Source organism: Neoarius graeffei, chromosome 13 (genome assembly GCF_027579695.1).
Source record: "Neoarius graeffei isolate fNeoGra1 chromosome 13, fNeoGra1.pri, whole genome shotgun sequence".
In the NCBI taxonomy this organism is placed as follows: domain Eukaryota; kingdom Metazoa; phylum Chordata; class Actinopteri; order Siluriformes; family Ariidae; genus Neoarius; species Neoarius graeffei.
The window spans coordinates 22,283,152-22,298,802 of record NC_083581.1 but is presented as its reverse complement, the minus strand read 5'-3'; the positions used below and the strand labels follow the sequence as shown (position 1 = coordinate 22,298,802).

Genomic DNA, 15,651 nt, shown 5'->3' with positions numbered 1-15,651 from the left:
TGTTCACACAGACTCTTTATTTCACTTATTTTTTTTAGCTTTTCACCTTTTCTCACTCACACAGTCACACATGCCACACACACATGTTCTGGTCAGGAGAGACTCTCCTCTGCTCTCCCCCTCCTTTTATGCTCCATCCCTGCAACAAACAAACAAACACACACACACACACACACACACACACACACACACACACACACACACACACACACACACATTAATTGACACCAGGTGTAATGACTTATCCACTTACCTTCCCCAACCCCACCCTCTATTCACAAACTACTGCCAGGCCACACCCCCGCTGCCACATACCCCCACCACCCAACTCAGGCCAGGGAGCCGTCCGGCCCGAAGCAGACTCCCCCCCCTCAGCCCCCCCCACCTCCACCCCTACGGGACAGGAAGTCCACCACCACCATCTGCGCCCCTGGCCTGTGGACCACCTCGAACTTCAATGGCTGGAGGGCAAGATACCAATGGGTGATCCATGCATTGGCATCCTTCATGCGGTGGAGCTACTGGAGGGGTGCATGGTCCAAACAGAGGGTGAAAGGGCACCCCAGCAGGTAGTATCGGAGGGCGAGGACTGCCCACTTAATGGCAAGGCACTCTTTTTCAATGGTGCTGTACTTGCTTTCATGCATCGAGAGTTTACAGCTGATGTACAGCACGGGGCGCTCCCCGCCCTCCACCTTCTGGGACAAAACGGCCCCCAGCCCTCTGTCCAATGCATCAGTCTGCAAAATAAAGGGGAGAGAGAAGTCAGGGGAGTGCAAAAGTGCCCCCCCACACAGTGCAGCTTTTATCTTGGAGAATAACTGTTGGCACTGCTCCGTCCACTGGACCAGATCTGGAGGCCCCTTTATAGTGAGATTGGTTAACAGGCTGGTGACATCTGAATAATTAGGTATAAACCTATGATAATAGCCAGCCCCAGGAACTGTCTCACCCCCTTTTTGATCTTGGGCCTCGGGCAGGCTGCAATTGCTGCAATCTTGTTCATTTGGGGACGCACCTCCCCATGACCCAAGTGGAACCCCAGATACCGTACTTCCACCCACCCAATTGCACACTTTTTCAGGTTAGCTGTGAGGCCCACATGCCTCAGCGACTTTAGAACAGCCCTCAGATGTTCCAGGTGCTGTGGCCAATCATGGCTGTAGATAATGATATCATTGAGGTAGACGGCAGCATAGGCAGTGTGAGGGTGGAGGATCCTATCCATGAGTCACTGGAACGTAGCGGGAGCCCCAAACAACCCAAAAAGAAGCGTGACAAATTGGTGTAATCCAAACGGTGTGGAAAAGGCCATTTTTTTCAGGATAGAGGAGTCAAGAGGATCTGCCAATATCCCTTCATTAAATCCAATGTTGAATAAAAGCGAGCAGAGCCTAACCGATCAAGCAACTCATCAATGTGAGGCATTGGGTATGCGTCAAATTTAGACACCGCATTGACTTTTCTATATATTCCACACAGAACTGAACCGACCTGTCAGTCTTGGGAACCAGGATCACTGGGCTGCTCCAGTCACTGTGGGACTCCTTGATTATGCCCATCTCGAGCATGGCTTTGGGTACGTTCTGAACCACATTTTTTTGTGTTCGGGCAGGCAGTAAGGGCGGCTACACACCACCACCCCTGGGGGCGTCTCAATGTGGTGTTCTATGAGGTGGGTGCAGCCGGGTAGGGGCGAGAACATGTCGGAAAATTCCTCCTGCAACTTGGCTACCTCCGTGAGTTGGGTCAGTCTCCACAAGGGACCGGAGTGGTTCGAGATGTTACTTTGGTAACCTCCAGCCCCAGCTCCACCTTCTCCGGGACTACTGATGCCAACACCACAGGGACCCCCGCCTTGCAACGTTTTAATACGTTGAGGTGGTAAATTTGCAACGCCCCACCCCATCCGTTCACCTCACCTCACCTCATAGTCGACATCCCCGACTTGCCGTGTGACTTCGAAGGGCCCTTCCTTGCCACTTGGCGATTCATTTGGAGCTGGACGTGGGCAATAATATGAGCACTTTGTCTCCCGGTGTGAACTCTCTAAGGAACTTGCACCTGTCATACAGTAGAATTTGACGTTCTTGTGCCTGCTGTAAATTCTCTTGGGTTAAGTGTGTGAGTGTGTGGAGTTTTGCGCGCAGGTCGATAATGTATTGAGTTTCATTCTTGCCTGGCAAAGGTCCCTCCTCCCAGTTTTCCTGTAGCATGTCCAAGAAGCCACGTGGCTTATGCCCATATAATAATTCAAATGGTGAGAAACCTGTGGAGGCTTGCGGGACCTCTTGTACTGCAAATAACAGTGGCTTGAGCCATTTATTCCAATTACGTGCATCGTCACTTACAAATTTCCGAATTACGTTTTTGAGTGTTTGATTAAAATGCTCCACTAAGCCATCCGTTTGGGGGTGATAGACACTGGTGCAGATAGACTTAATTCCCAATAACCCATACAGTTCACGCAGTGTGCATGACATAAATGTAGTGCCTTGGTCTGTCAAGATTTCTTTTGGAATCCTGACCTGGGAGATAATACAGAAGAGTGCTTCCGCAATACTGCATGCAGAAATATTGTGGAGAGGCACTGCTTCTGGATATGGTGTTGCATAGTCCACCAGAACTGAAATAAAGCGATATCCCTGTGCTGACCAATCTAATGGCCTGACGAAATCCATACCAATCCTCTCAAATGGGGTCTCAATTAAAGGGAGATGGCGCAAAGGCACTTTTGGAGTGGCCACGGGATTTACTAATTGGCATTCGCAGCATGCCGCACACTGCCGACGGACATCCCTGCGAATCCCTGGTCAATAGAACCAGGCCATTATACAGGCTAGTGTTTTATCTTGCCCTAAGTGTCCAGCCATGGGATTAAAGTGAGCCGCATGGAATACGAGTTCCCTACGGCTCTTTGGGATCAGCAATTGAGTTATCTGCTCTCCAGTTTGAGTGTCCTGTATCACTTGGTACAACCTATCCTTAATAATAGCAAAATAAGGGAAGGCCGGTGTCGCGCTCGGCTGGAGAGTTTGACTATCGATTACTCTCACTTGGTCAAACGCATGCCGCAGAGTCTCATCTTGCGATTGCTCTAACAGGAAATCCCCAAGGTAATCCCCGAGAGAGGGAGGAGGGGCAGGGTGCTCCTCACTTCTAGTATCACCCTGATGCAGTGCTGATGTAGACAGCTCTGTGACAGTTTTCCCAGTCAATGCCACACCAGGATCTTCCCATGACATATTTATGCAGAACCCACCTCGCATTATGTGCTCCATCAGTTCTTTAAACCCTAGCCAATCAGTTCCCAAAATTAACAAGTGGGTGAGACCGCCACCTTAATTCTATGTGTTTGGCCCCGGAATAGAATATGGATGGACACTAGAGGGTAATTGTGAACATCCCCATGCACACGCAACACCTTCACTGCTTGTGCTCTCCCCAGTGCCTCACCTTGCACCAGGCTTTGATGGCTTGAGGTCTGGTTACAACCGGAATCCACCAACGCATGATATGCATCCCCTTGAATACTTACTGGTATGCGATACGTTCCGGCCCAATCGGGGGTGGTCTCTGGCACATAGGGTATCCAGATCACAGCTCCCACCTCCCTTGCGGAGTTCCGACTCTGGAGATGCTCCAACTCCACACTGCGCCAGCACATCGGCCCAGGCTTTCCCTCTGCACTGGTGTTATGGGTGTCACTCACCTGAGGAGGAGACAACACAGACACAGAAGAGGGAGATGGGAGGACACCATGGGTGTGACGAGCCAACTGGGGAGGAGCTGGCTGCCGCCTCCGTGGTGGGGGAATAGGGTGGGGAGGGGAAAGAGAGACAGAGGGGGAAAAGGGAGAGAGATAGGAGAAGCAAGGAGAGACGCCTCATCTGCCTGCCATCGGCGACGCCTCCAGATGGTCCTCTGCTAGTCAATGGCTCATTCTAGCGATGCCAGGTGATGACACTGGGCCCATTCCACCGTTCCTTCCAGAAGTCAAGAGATGAACTGTTCCAGTGCCACCAGGTTGATGATCTTGTCAGCATCACAATCTTCTGCCCTCAGCCACTGCCGGCAGGCGTACCAGAGCTGCTGGCCAAATGCAAACGGCCGGCCAACCTCCTCCAATGCCAGTGTCCAGAAGTGCTGGCGATGTTGTTCCGGGGAGTGGCTGACCCGCTGCAGGATGGCTTTCTTCATGTCAGCATACACCAGTCGGCTGTCAGCAGGGAGCTGCTGCTCTGCTAACTGCGCCTCACCAGTCAGGAGTGGGAGGAGGCGCGCCACATGCTGCTTAAGTGGCCACCCACATCTCGGCTGCTTGCTCGAAGAGGGTGAGGAACACTTTCAGATCATCCTGCAGGCCCATCTTCATGAGGGTGCTGGGTGCAGTGATGGTCGATGCCCCTGCTGACGTGAGCAGATGCCGGAACGCCTGGTGATCTTCCTGCTGGGCCAGCATCAAGGCTTCAAAGCATTGTTCTTGTTCCTTTCGGAGGGCGATCAACACTTGATGCTGGTTCTACTGGGCTATAGAGAGGGCAAGGATGAGCTCTTCAAATGGGGAGGACTCCATGGGGTGGTTCCCTTCTGTGCTCCCGGGTTTTGGCACCACTGTAATGAATCCTGATGTGGGTGGAGCACAGAAGCATGGCAGGCAGGAGTTGGTGTTCACACAGACTCTTTATTTCACTTATTTTCTTTAGCTTTTCAGCTTTTCTTACTCACATATGCCACACACACATTCTGGTTGGGAGAGCCTCTTCTCTGCTCTCCCCTCCTTTTATGCTCCATCCCTGCAACAAATACACACACACACACACACACACACACAGTGGGTACGGAAAGTATTCAGACCCCTTTAAATTTTTCACTCTTTGTTTCATTGCAGCCATTTGCTAAAATCAAAAAAGTTCATTTTACTTCTGGTGGAGCGAGCACCTACTGTAAGATGGCCGCGGAGGGGAATCCGCTGTGAAACCGCTTACCTACTCCCTCCTTTAATAATGACTGACATATCCTAAATATGGAAAATAAGTGTGTGGAGGATTGTAACTTCATATTAATATGCAATCAGTCCAAAAAAACCTTACACAGTACGGCTTGAGAAGTGTAACTCGACAGACCCAGGAGGGTACACAGCATATGGCAGCTACCCTGGACCCACCACAGATGGATATCGCAGCTGAGCTAACGAGCATTAAAACGCTGCTACAAGGCATCTCATCCAGTATGAGCGAATTAAAAACAGGGATGGATGCAGTTCAAACAGCTGTGGAGAAACTGGGAATTCGAGTGACTGAAGCTGAGACTCGTATTTCGGCCCTTGAAGATCAAGGGCAAAGCCTGAGTGTCGCGGTGAACACAGCTACCAAAACAATCGCCCAACTTCAGGAGAAAGTAACATACTTAGAAGACGCCGGCCGCCGTAATAATGTCTGTATAGTTGGAGTAGTGGAGGGCGCCGAAGGAGGAGACGTGCAAAAGTTTGTGCAGATATTTTTGGAAGAAACATTGGATATCGAAATGGGCCTGGACTTTGAGATTGAGCGCGCCCACAGAACAGGTCAGCGGGGCAACAGAGACCGGCATATCCTGGTGCGTTTCCTGAGGTTTGGAGGCAGAGAAGCAGTGCTAAGGGCGGCCCGGGAGAAGGAACGGGTGGAATGGAGAGGCAAGCGGGTATCCTTTTTCCAGGATCTTTCACAGGATATTATTCAAAGGCGCAAAAAGTTTGATGGAGTAAAGAGGCAGCTGCAGGAGAAGGGGCTTCAGTACACTATGTTATACCCAGCCGTGCTGAGAGTTGTGGTGGATAATATCCGGCATACCTTCACTTCTCCGGAGGAGGTGAGAAGCTTCATTTCTAAGCGAGCCTCATTAAGATCCCAACGCGACATGGAGGATATTGTTGATGTTGGGTGAGCCGTTTCTAGGCTCCGTTTAGAGGACACGAATTCCTGTTCTTTATAAGATTTAGATGGTGGACTTATTTCATTTGGTTGCTTGTATAAAATACACAGTTAGGTTCTGTATATGATAATAGGTGTGTGTATTTGATAGGGATGGAGGAGGAGGGGAGGTGTTCTGTGGGTCAGGACTTTGAGTTCCACGGACGTATTAGTCTGTTGTTTTGGTTTAAGGGATTATGGAGAACCACTCTGTTTTCTTGAGGTTCTCACATGTGTGTCTCAGTTTCTATGTGTGGGTTTTGTTGTTGTTGTTGTTGTTGTTGTTGTTTTTCCATATGTGCACGTTTCTTAGACAGGGAGACATTAAATTCAAGTCGTTTCTCACATTATCACTCTCATTGATATGTATCTCAGAGCTTGATGAGATGGTCGAGGGTAAAATAGTAGAAGTGTTATGTTAATATGGCAGACATGCTTAAGTTACTATCGTGGAATATTAAAGGGGTGAATCTTGCTATTAAGAGGAAGAAACTTCTATATCTAAAACAAAAGAAGGTAGACATCTGCTTTTTGCAGGAGACTCATTTAAATAATGAAGAGTCAACTAAGTTACAAAGGGATTGGGTGGGTAAAATATTTTATAGTGCCTACTCATCTTGCCAGCGAGGTGTATGTATATTGTTTCGTAAAAATCTAAATATTGGGGGCGTCATGGATAAGGCGCCATACCATAAATCTGGGGACCCGGGTTTGATTCCTCCCCCACTCATTTCCTGTCTCTACACTGTCCTATCCAATAAAGGTGCAAAAAGCCCCCCCAAAAAATCTAAATATTACTATCCACAAGCAACTCTCGGACAGGGAAGGCAGGTGGGTGGCTGTCAGTGTAGATCTGTTTGGCAGTAGGTGCTCTCTTATTAATATCTATGCGCCAAATATAGATTCTCCATTTTTTTTTTTGCTGACATATGCAATGTTGTGAAACAAATGGGGAATACTTACGTTATTATTGGGGGGGATTTCAATCAGGTTAGAGACCCGACTCTAGATAAGTCAAAAGTTGCTAATACAAGATTAGTATATAAATCTCAAATAGCTATTGATGTTTTAGAAGAGGAGATGGGTCTAGTCGATATTTGGAGGATTTTACACCCTCAGGATAGGGAGTACACTTTCTACTCTAACCCACATGCTTCATATTCATGTATAGACTATTTTCTAATATCTAAACAATTAGTGAGTGCAACTGTTTCTGCTTCAATTGGTAATATTGTACTGTCAGATCATGCCCCAGTTGAAGTGATGTTAGGTTCAGGGTCCTTATCTGAAACCCCTAGAAGCCATTGGAGATTCAACACCTCGCTGCTCCGAAATGAAAAATCCTGTAACTTTATTAGAAAGGAAATTATTGAGTATTGGGAATTTAATGAAGGGTCAACTTCTAACCCAGGTCTAGAATGGGATGCATTTAAAGCCTGCTTGAGGGGTCGCTTAATACAACACTGTTCCTCTCATCTCATCTCATTATCTCTAGCCGCTTTATCCTTCTACAGGGTCGCAGGCAAGCTGGAGCCTATCCCAGCTGACTACGGGCGAAAGGCGGGGTACACCCTGGACAAGTCGCCAGGTCATCACAGGGCTGACACATAGACACAGACAACCATTCACACCTACGGTCAATTTAGAGTCACCAGTTAACCTAACCTGCATGTCTTTGGACTGTGGGGGAAACCGGAGCACCCGGAGGAAACCCACGCGGACACGGGGAGAACATGCAAACTCCACACAGAAAAGCCCTCGCCGGCCCCGGGGCTCGAACCCAGGACCTTCTTGCTGTGAGGCGACAGCGCTAACCACTACACCACCGTGCCGCCCACAACACTGTTCCTATCTGAAAAAACAATCTGCTATACAGTTACTTGAATTGGAGAAAGGAATTAAAGATCTTGAAAAAATATATGCGTCCCAGTTAGATCCAGCAGTGTTTACACAATTAAATAAAATGAAACTGGAACTAAACTCTATCCTACAGAAGAAGGCAGAGTATGCATTGTTTCAGTGTAGACAGAGGTACTACGAACAAGGGGAAGCGGCTGGGAGATTTCTGGCTCAGAGAGTAAAACAGCAGTACAGTCGCACTTTAATAACTTCTGTGGAGAATGAAAAGGGGACCTTAGTAACTGACAGCAGGGAGATTAATGAAACATTTAGGGTATTTTACCAAAAATTGTATTCGTCACAGGGCACAGTAGATCAGGAGGATATAGATAAGTTTTTATCACAGGTGCATCTGCCGACATTGTCCAAGGAAAAACAAAAAGAAATAGGGGGAGATATCACATTAGAAGAGGTTCAGCAAGCTATAAGGAAAATGAGCTCTGGGAAGTCCCCTGGGGAGGATGGGCTGCCGACAGATTTTTATAAAGAATTTGTGGACCTGATAGCACCAAGGTTAGTGATAGTATTCAGGGATGCAATTGAAAGGGGCAAGATGCCAGAAAGCATGCAATTGGCTGTAATTACCCTGATACATAAAAAAGGTAAAAATACGCAGCAATGTGGAAGCTGCTGCCCAGTGTCTCTAATAAATGTAGATGCTAAAATATTGGCTAAGATACTAGCTATGAGACTGGAGGCACATATGCCTAGTTTTATACATCCAGACCAAGTTGGTTTTATTCAAGGAAGGTCCTCAGCGGATAATGTTCGTAGGTTACTTCATTTAATTTGGCAAGTAAGGAATAGCCTTGATCCTGTGGTTACTTTCTCTCTCGACGCTGAGAAAGCGTTTGATAGAGTGGAGTGGAGGTACTTGTTCAGGACGCTATTTAGGTTCGGATTAGGCTCCTCATTTATAAAATGGGTTGGACTTCTATATGGTAACCCTAAGGCCTCAGGGTTAACAAATGGAAGGGTATCCCCATATTTCCCTCTGCACCGGGGTACAAGACAGGGCTGCCCCTTGAGCCCCTTAATTTTTGCATTGGCATTAGAACCCTTAGCAGCTGCCAATAGGAATGACACAAATATCAAGGGTATCCAAGCAGGAAAGATGGAACACAAATTATTTTTGTATGTGGATGATATTTTGTTACTGACCTTAAATCCAGAAACAGCTGTCCCTCAAATTTTGTCTTTGATTGATACTTTCTCCCATATCTCAGGTTACAAAATAAATTGGGGAAAATCAGAGGCAATGCCTCTGTCTAGGTTATGCCCACCTAGCATTAGACAGAACTGGCAGTTTAAATGGCTTCCTTCGGGTTTAGTGTATCTAGGGATAAAGCTTACACCACACTGTAAACAATTTTTCTGTAAAATAACAGTAAAGAGCTGGCAGCAGAGACGCCAGCAGTTTACCGTTATTTTAACAGTATTTATATGTAAAATGATTTCATGGTAGAAGGCCGTAAACCAGAAAAACAGTATGTTTCCGTATTTATATAGATTACGGTAAAGAGCTGTCAGCAGAGGTGCCAGTAATATATCATAATTTCACAATGACAGAGTAATAGCCTGTAAACCAGAAATACAGTATACTGTATTTCTGGTTTACAGGCTATTACTCTAATGTTACTCTATTTCTGTATATTTCTGTATGACACTGTTAAATGACTTCTGTCTAATACAATAAAAAGAATAAATGCAGCGTATTTCTGTGACTATTTGAAATTATGTTTAAGTTGTTTCTACAGACAAGCACAGTAGATAATACAATAACTACATTTAGCAGTTACCTAAAATGTCGGTCTTCATTGCAATCAGTACTGGGCAATGTTTTCTGGGCTAAGATATGCATTATTGTGTATATCGTGCCAAATAATCAATACAAACTTGGAGAGAATCACGATCAAATACATTTATTTTAAAGAGCAATATATTTTTCCAGTAAACAAGAGTATTGCTACTTTCAAAAATGACAAATAAAGAAGGAAGACACTGATTTCTGGCAAACAGAACAGTAGAATAGTGTCTTTAGACTACTGTATGACAAAAAGATTAAATTCTGTCTTTTTTTTAAACATACTGAACATATGCAAAATTTGCAAAATTTGGACAGCAAACTTAAGAACCGTTGCAAATGTGCAATGGCATTTTGAAACTATTATAGTATAGCAGAACACTTCAATAATATGCATCAACAAAAACAGGAAAAGGTTGGCATCTCTGCAACAGGAAGGTTGACTTGGAGTTTCTATGAGGTAGGCTTGTGTTTTTACTTCTTGTGGAACCAGGAGAACATCACTTTGGTAGCTGCTGTTCCTCACTGCAGAATTATTCCAGTGTTACCAATGTCATAGCAACAACAACAATCATAATCACAATAATACATAAACTATAAAATTAGGAATGCACAATACACTCTAAACTAGTGCATATGAAGGTAATACCGGTTCTCTTGTGCATGTGGCAATGCCAGACTGTCAAAAGAAAGTGCAAGATTATAGAGCTCACCAATCTAAATGAAGTTCCATTCAAAGTCAGCAAGATTCTTCAGTAGCATGGCAACGTGTGTATTGACTGTAGCAGACTTCTTCTGGACAATCAAACCTGTTTTCTTGGAGACAACCTTGCCTCTTTTGGCCTTTGTCCCTCTTTCTGGATTAATACCGATGAAGCGCCTGAAGTCAAAATAGTATAATATCAGAGTGGCATTGCAACAACATACTGTTTTGTGTACAGTACATTCAATTAAATGCATTGTTAAATAAATTGTTTTTTATATCTTTCTTCATTGCATAAATAGACTGGACTTGAATAACATATAAAAGTGACATTAAATGGAATTGAAATAAAGCTTTAAGTCCAGCAAACTACCCAGTCTGTGTGTGTGTGTGTGTGTGTGTGTGTGTGTGTGTGTGTTGAAATGTACAGTACTAACCATTGTATGCAAAACAATACAAACACATTAATTTAATTGTATATATCCACAATGATGTCAAGGAAAGACAGGATTTTTACCTCTGAATGAATTCCAGAGTGCAGGCTGCTTCATGTTGATACTGAAGGTTGAATATGTAGTAGATTGCAAACAGAGCAGCAAGTCCTGTTACAAATGTTGGTGTGATGCCCTCAGAGATCACACGGCCCTCTAAGGTGATCATCCACCCTCTAATTGTAACTTGCTCTGTTGCACCTGAAACTTCAAGTCATAGTAAGATGGGAATACATGTTATCTTGTGTAAACATCAAACTCAAAATGAATGGCCAATATGATATATAATGTAGATAAGTAAATTAAATGCATACCAGGCGGTATCAGGCAAGGACTTGCAGGAAGACTGAGAGTGGTCTCAGTGTCAGCTGCAGTGGCAGAAACCTGTAGAGACAAAATATGCTTACCATAATTAGATTTTTAAGAAGAAAAAAATGTGAACTTTTGTTTTTAAAACCTTGCACCTGCTTACCCATGATGCAATTTAAGAGATGTGTGAACATTGAGGTACTTTATCAGCTTACAAGCAGCTACCATTACGTCACAAAATAATTTATTCTACTGTTTTCACATAGGATTCCCCAAAACTAGTACACACATCTGTACACTTAAGATAAAATTAAAACATCTTACATCTGTAAGAAGGATCAGCCCGGTTAAGTCCTCTCCAAAGTGTGCCATGAGCAGCTGAACAACACGAAGTGTCATCTCATTATCGACACCATTGGAGAGGATATCCTTGACATCTTTGTTAGTAGATTTCTCCCTGAAGTATTCTATGATGGCTCTTCCACATTCCTCCATACCGAGTTCCAGGCTACGAAGCACATTGATGTCTGTGAGCAATTCAAAATGTGCGTATATATATACCTTGGCAGGAAAAGAAAAGGCCATTTGCTTTTCACATCTTCAATGTCAGGTGGTGGAAGTATATTTATATGACGGCGTTGTAGAGAGAAAGTGAGCTCCATTAGATGTTTCACTTTGGCTCTTTCTGCTCCACCTGCACCATCCTGTCTGTAAATCCCATCCAGTTTCTGGCGTTGCTGCTCTAAAGTCTCATCAGTTTCTTCTGGGGGTAGCTCTGGCTGAAATCTTGTGCACCCATACGTGTCAGTTGGACCTCTCTTGCCTGTAGAGGATCGGTGACGTGAGAAGCTTCTGTCACAGTTTATATTCTCAATGCGGTTTTTCACTTGGATCAAGAGGGATGTATAACCTCCGCTCAAAAGTGACCCACTTGGTGTAAGATCAGCAAAGGTCTTTGGGTACTGCCGGATGATATTTCGAACCACTATTAAGCACTGTGCATGAGTGGGGTTTGCTTCATATTTTGTCATTGCATCTGCAAGAACTCTAACCATCTGGCGTCGCTCCAGTGTTGTTGGTCTCGTGCCATTTGCAATGGCAGTACGAATTGCTGCTGGCATTTGTTCCCAAGGGACCTGAAATGTCTCTGGCCATGTTTTCATTATAGAGGTGGAAGGTCTGTTGCTTGAACATGGTGGAATGGTGGTAGAATTAGGCAATGAGCTAGAAATAGGCAGAGTGCATGGTGATGGTGACCCAGTCAGCGAGCAATCACTACTCAGTGATGATGAAGTTGGAATGATTTCAAAATCCAAAGCAACTGTCTCGCTTTCTAAAACACAAACAAACAAACAAACAAACAAACAAACAAACAAACAAAAAAAAGAATCACAGCATACATTAGCCAAAAGTCTATATAACTGTATATAGTATATACTGCATATATGACTATATAACTTATATCAGGTGCACTTGAAAAGTTTAAAGATGCATTATGTAGTTTCAGAAAAAAAGAACTTAATAAACTGAATAACTGAATAAACAAAAGAATACAATAAGATAATGATAAATTGACCATATATTACCTAACTTGAATGCATCCAAGAGTTTTCGGCGCTAGATAACAGGTAACAGATCAGCAATGTCTTCCTGTTGTACATATTTTAAGTATTCTTTTGACTCCAAGCCAGAGCTCTGAAGTTTCGATATTATTTGCAACTGGGTTTCCTCTGACAGATTTGGCAAAGTCTTGCAGATGATCTCTTTGATTTCTTCACTCACGTTCGCCATCATTCAGAACTAGAAGGAAAGAATGGTGAGGAATTATCAGTGGTGTGCCATGGACAGTGTACTCAGGCAAGGGATAGTAATCTAGCAGATTATCCTGATTAATAAAACAGTAATTTCTCTGCATCAGTGTGAGGCTGTAAACACCCATATCAGGAATACACAGTGCTTTATACTTTTCAGCAATAAAATATACTGCTGAATCCTGAACGAGAATCAATTTGATTTTTCCAGTAACAAGCCCCTCATCGTCATCAATCACAATGTGCATGTTCTTTCTATATTTTGTCCCCTTCACAGTCACTTCATTGGTTATCAGAGTGTTTGTGGGCTCAAAATTGTGATGCGCAACAGCCTCTCTGATTGCATCATTGTAGTCATCTGAGAAAAACTGTGTGCCCTTCTCCACTGAAACATCTGGAGGGAAGAAGATACCAGCACTCAGAAAGGCCTGCAGAAGCTGATGTCTCTTTGCAAGAGTAGAACATGGATTCTTAAAGTTGCGCAATTTCCTTAAACACTGCTTAAAATATGTGTGTTTGCTCTCAAATCTTAAAGTCCATAGGCGAATCAGTGGCCCAAACTGGATAATGAGCTCAGGATAATGACCAACATAATGATGTTTGGGCTTCAGTGGGTTGTCAGGAAAGGTCTGCACTCGGCAATGCAAATATTCATCAATCAGAACTCTTAGGTAGGCTATCTGGCCATATGAAATTGCAGGTGCACAACTGAGGTCCACAACTTCTCTAAGTTGCAAAACCAACTGCCATACTTTGTTGTCACCTGGATTCTTTACTTTGTCTCCGATTAAAACAGGCAACATTCTCAGCAAACACCAATTCTGCACTGCATGTCCCCCAAGTTTTCCACCCTCCGGGTTAACCTCACATGGTTTGTTATTAGCATCCCTACCTAGATACTTGAACTGATTTATTCATCTATTCAACTCAAGATAGCTAAACATTTTATCCACCTTAACAAGATGGAAAATGTACAATGCCAGATCAGAGGATACAATACCTTCAAAAAGATCGTGGCCAATGCATGGAGGCAACCCTGGCTGACATACATGGAAGTATTTGAGCGTGTTAAACAAAGAGTCAAATTTAACACCTCCGCTACATGTAGACTGTCCTTCACTGCTCTGAACATGACCACTGTATGACTCTACTGTGCGTTTTGTGCCCTGGATAAGAGGATCTGCATGGAGTGCTTCTCTGCTGATATCACAATATCTGCAGAAGTGAGAACTCCTGCTGAAGTTCTCCACAAAGCCTCCTATGTTATGTGACCCCAAGTTGTCACCTGCAATGGCACACACAGTTCCCTTGTAGACCTTTCCATCAGACAGGGTAACACCATTGACTTCAAGATCTTTAAGGTCATTGACGAGGGTGCCATAACCAAGTCTTGACCAAAATACTTAAAATCATGTTCTTTACAGAGAAGAACAAGTTGCATTTGATCAGTGCTGGATCTGTTGTGTGGCATTAAATCTGCAAGAGTTAGATATATTGCAAGTATCTTGTGCTTTTTCTTTCCAGATCCTAGTGGGTTTACCACTTCAAATGTATCCTGATACAGGATCAAGCCCAGTGATGAGCTCTCTGTCTGGAAGAACACATTCTCAGCCATATTTTTGCCATCCCACACATCCTTAAGAACATCCTTAGAACCAATACTGGAGTGCACTTGCTTATATTGTTCCTGCACTGATTCACAATGTAAGGGAGAATCAATTGTCTGTTTAATAGGAACATACTGGGCAAAACACTCTTTACCTGCCTCATTCTGACCTAGACAGATCTGAACTGGTTCAACGTAGTTGAAGCTGTTCTTGAAGACTGTTTTTCTTTTCTGATCAGTTTTCAGTGGCTGAGTGTTGCAGGTCCTAAAGAGATCCTCAGTTTTCATGACTTGAATCACATTGTTTGTGTCAGCTTCAGAAATTCCAAGTGTAATCAATTTCTCTTTTAGTTTGAAAAGCAAATGAGACTGGCTTATATCATGTATTTCCTGAAAATCTTCAATAATTGTCTGGATCACAGAGGATGGAAGCAAAAACTTTGCTTGCAATTTCAAGTAAAAAAGGGCAACATTTTTAAAGAACTGTGATTCATTAGCAATTTCTGGGAAAATCTCTAGTTCATCACCTGTATCACTGGGATTATCAATCTGCATATCATAGTTATCTTGTTCCCTGTCATGGGAAACACCAGGATTCACAACAGACTCAGACAAATTTTCCTCAGCACCATTTTTATGTTTCCGACTCATGTGTGAGGTGAATGTTGACAAAACTGTAAAGCTCTTGCAACAGTGTCTATAAGGACAAGCAACTGTTTTCCCCTCTCTAATGTGTGTTTTCAAATGAGAGTAAAATGTTGTCAAAGTTTCACACCTTGCACTGCAGAAATCAACATGACATGATAGTTCAACACCATGCAAAGTTGGCCTAACTACACGTCTGCTGGCCCTGTGTCTGTAAGTGTGACACTTAAACATTGAAAAGTTTCGAAACGTCTGACTGCAATCTGGCAAAACACACTTAAAAGTTAAATTATGTGTATTTTTATGAATTTTCATGTGCCTCACATATGACACTATTGTGGCACAGTTATGACAACAGATCTGACAAGGGAACATTTTGTTACTGCCTGATGGTTACTTCCTCGACATCAACATGCATTAGCCTTGATTATG

At 43.9% G+C, this 15,651-nt stretch overlaps 1 long non-coding RNA gene across 1 annotated transcript; it reads right to left on the bottom strand.

Moving 5' to 3' along the window:
- Positions 1-10,007: 10,007 nt before the first annotated feature.
- On the bottom strand, positions 10,008-10,946 carry LOC132896019 (uncharacterized). Its single transcript, XR_009655906.1, has 3 exons — positions 10,875-10,946; positions 10,368-10,534; positions 10,008-10,179 (listed from the first exon to the last, which is right to left on the bottom strand). It is a non-coding gene; the product is annotated as an uncharacterized LOC132896019 (long non-coding RNA).
- Positions 10,947-15,651: the final 4,705 nt, after the last annotated feature.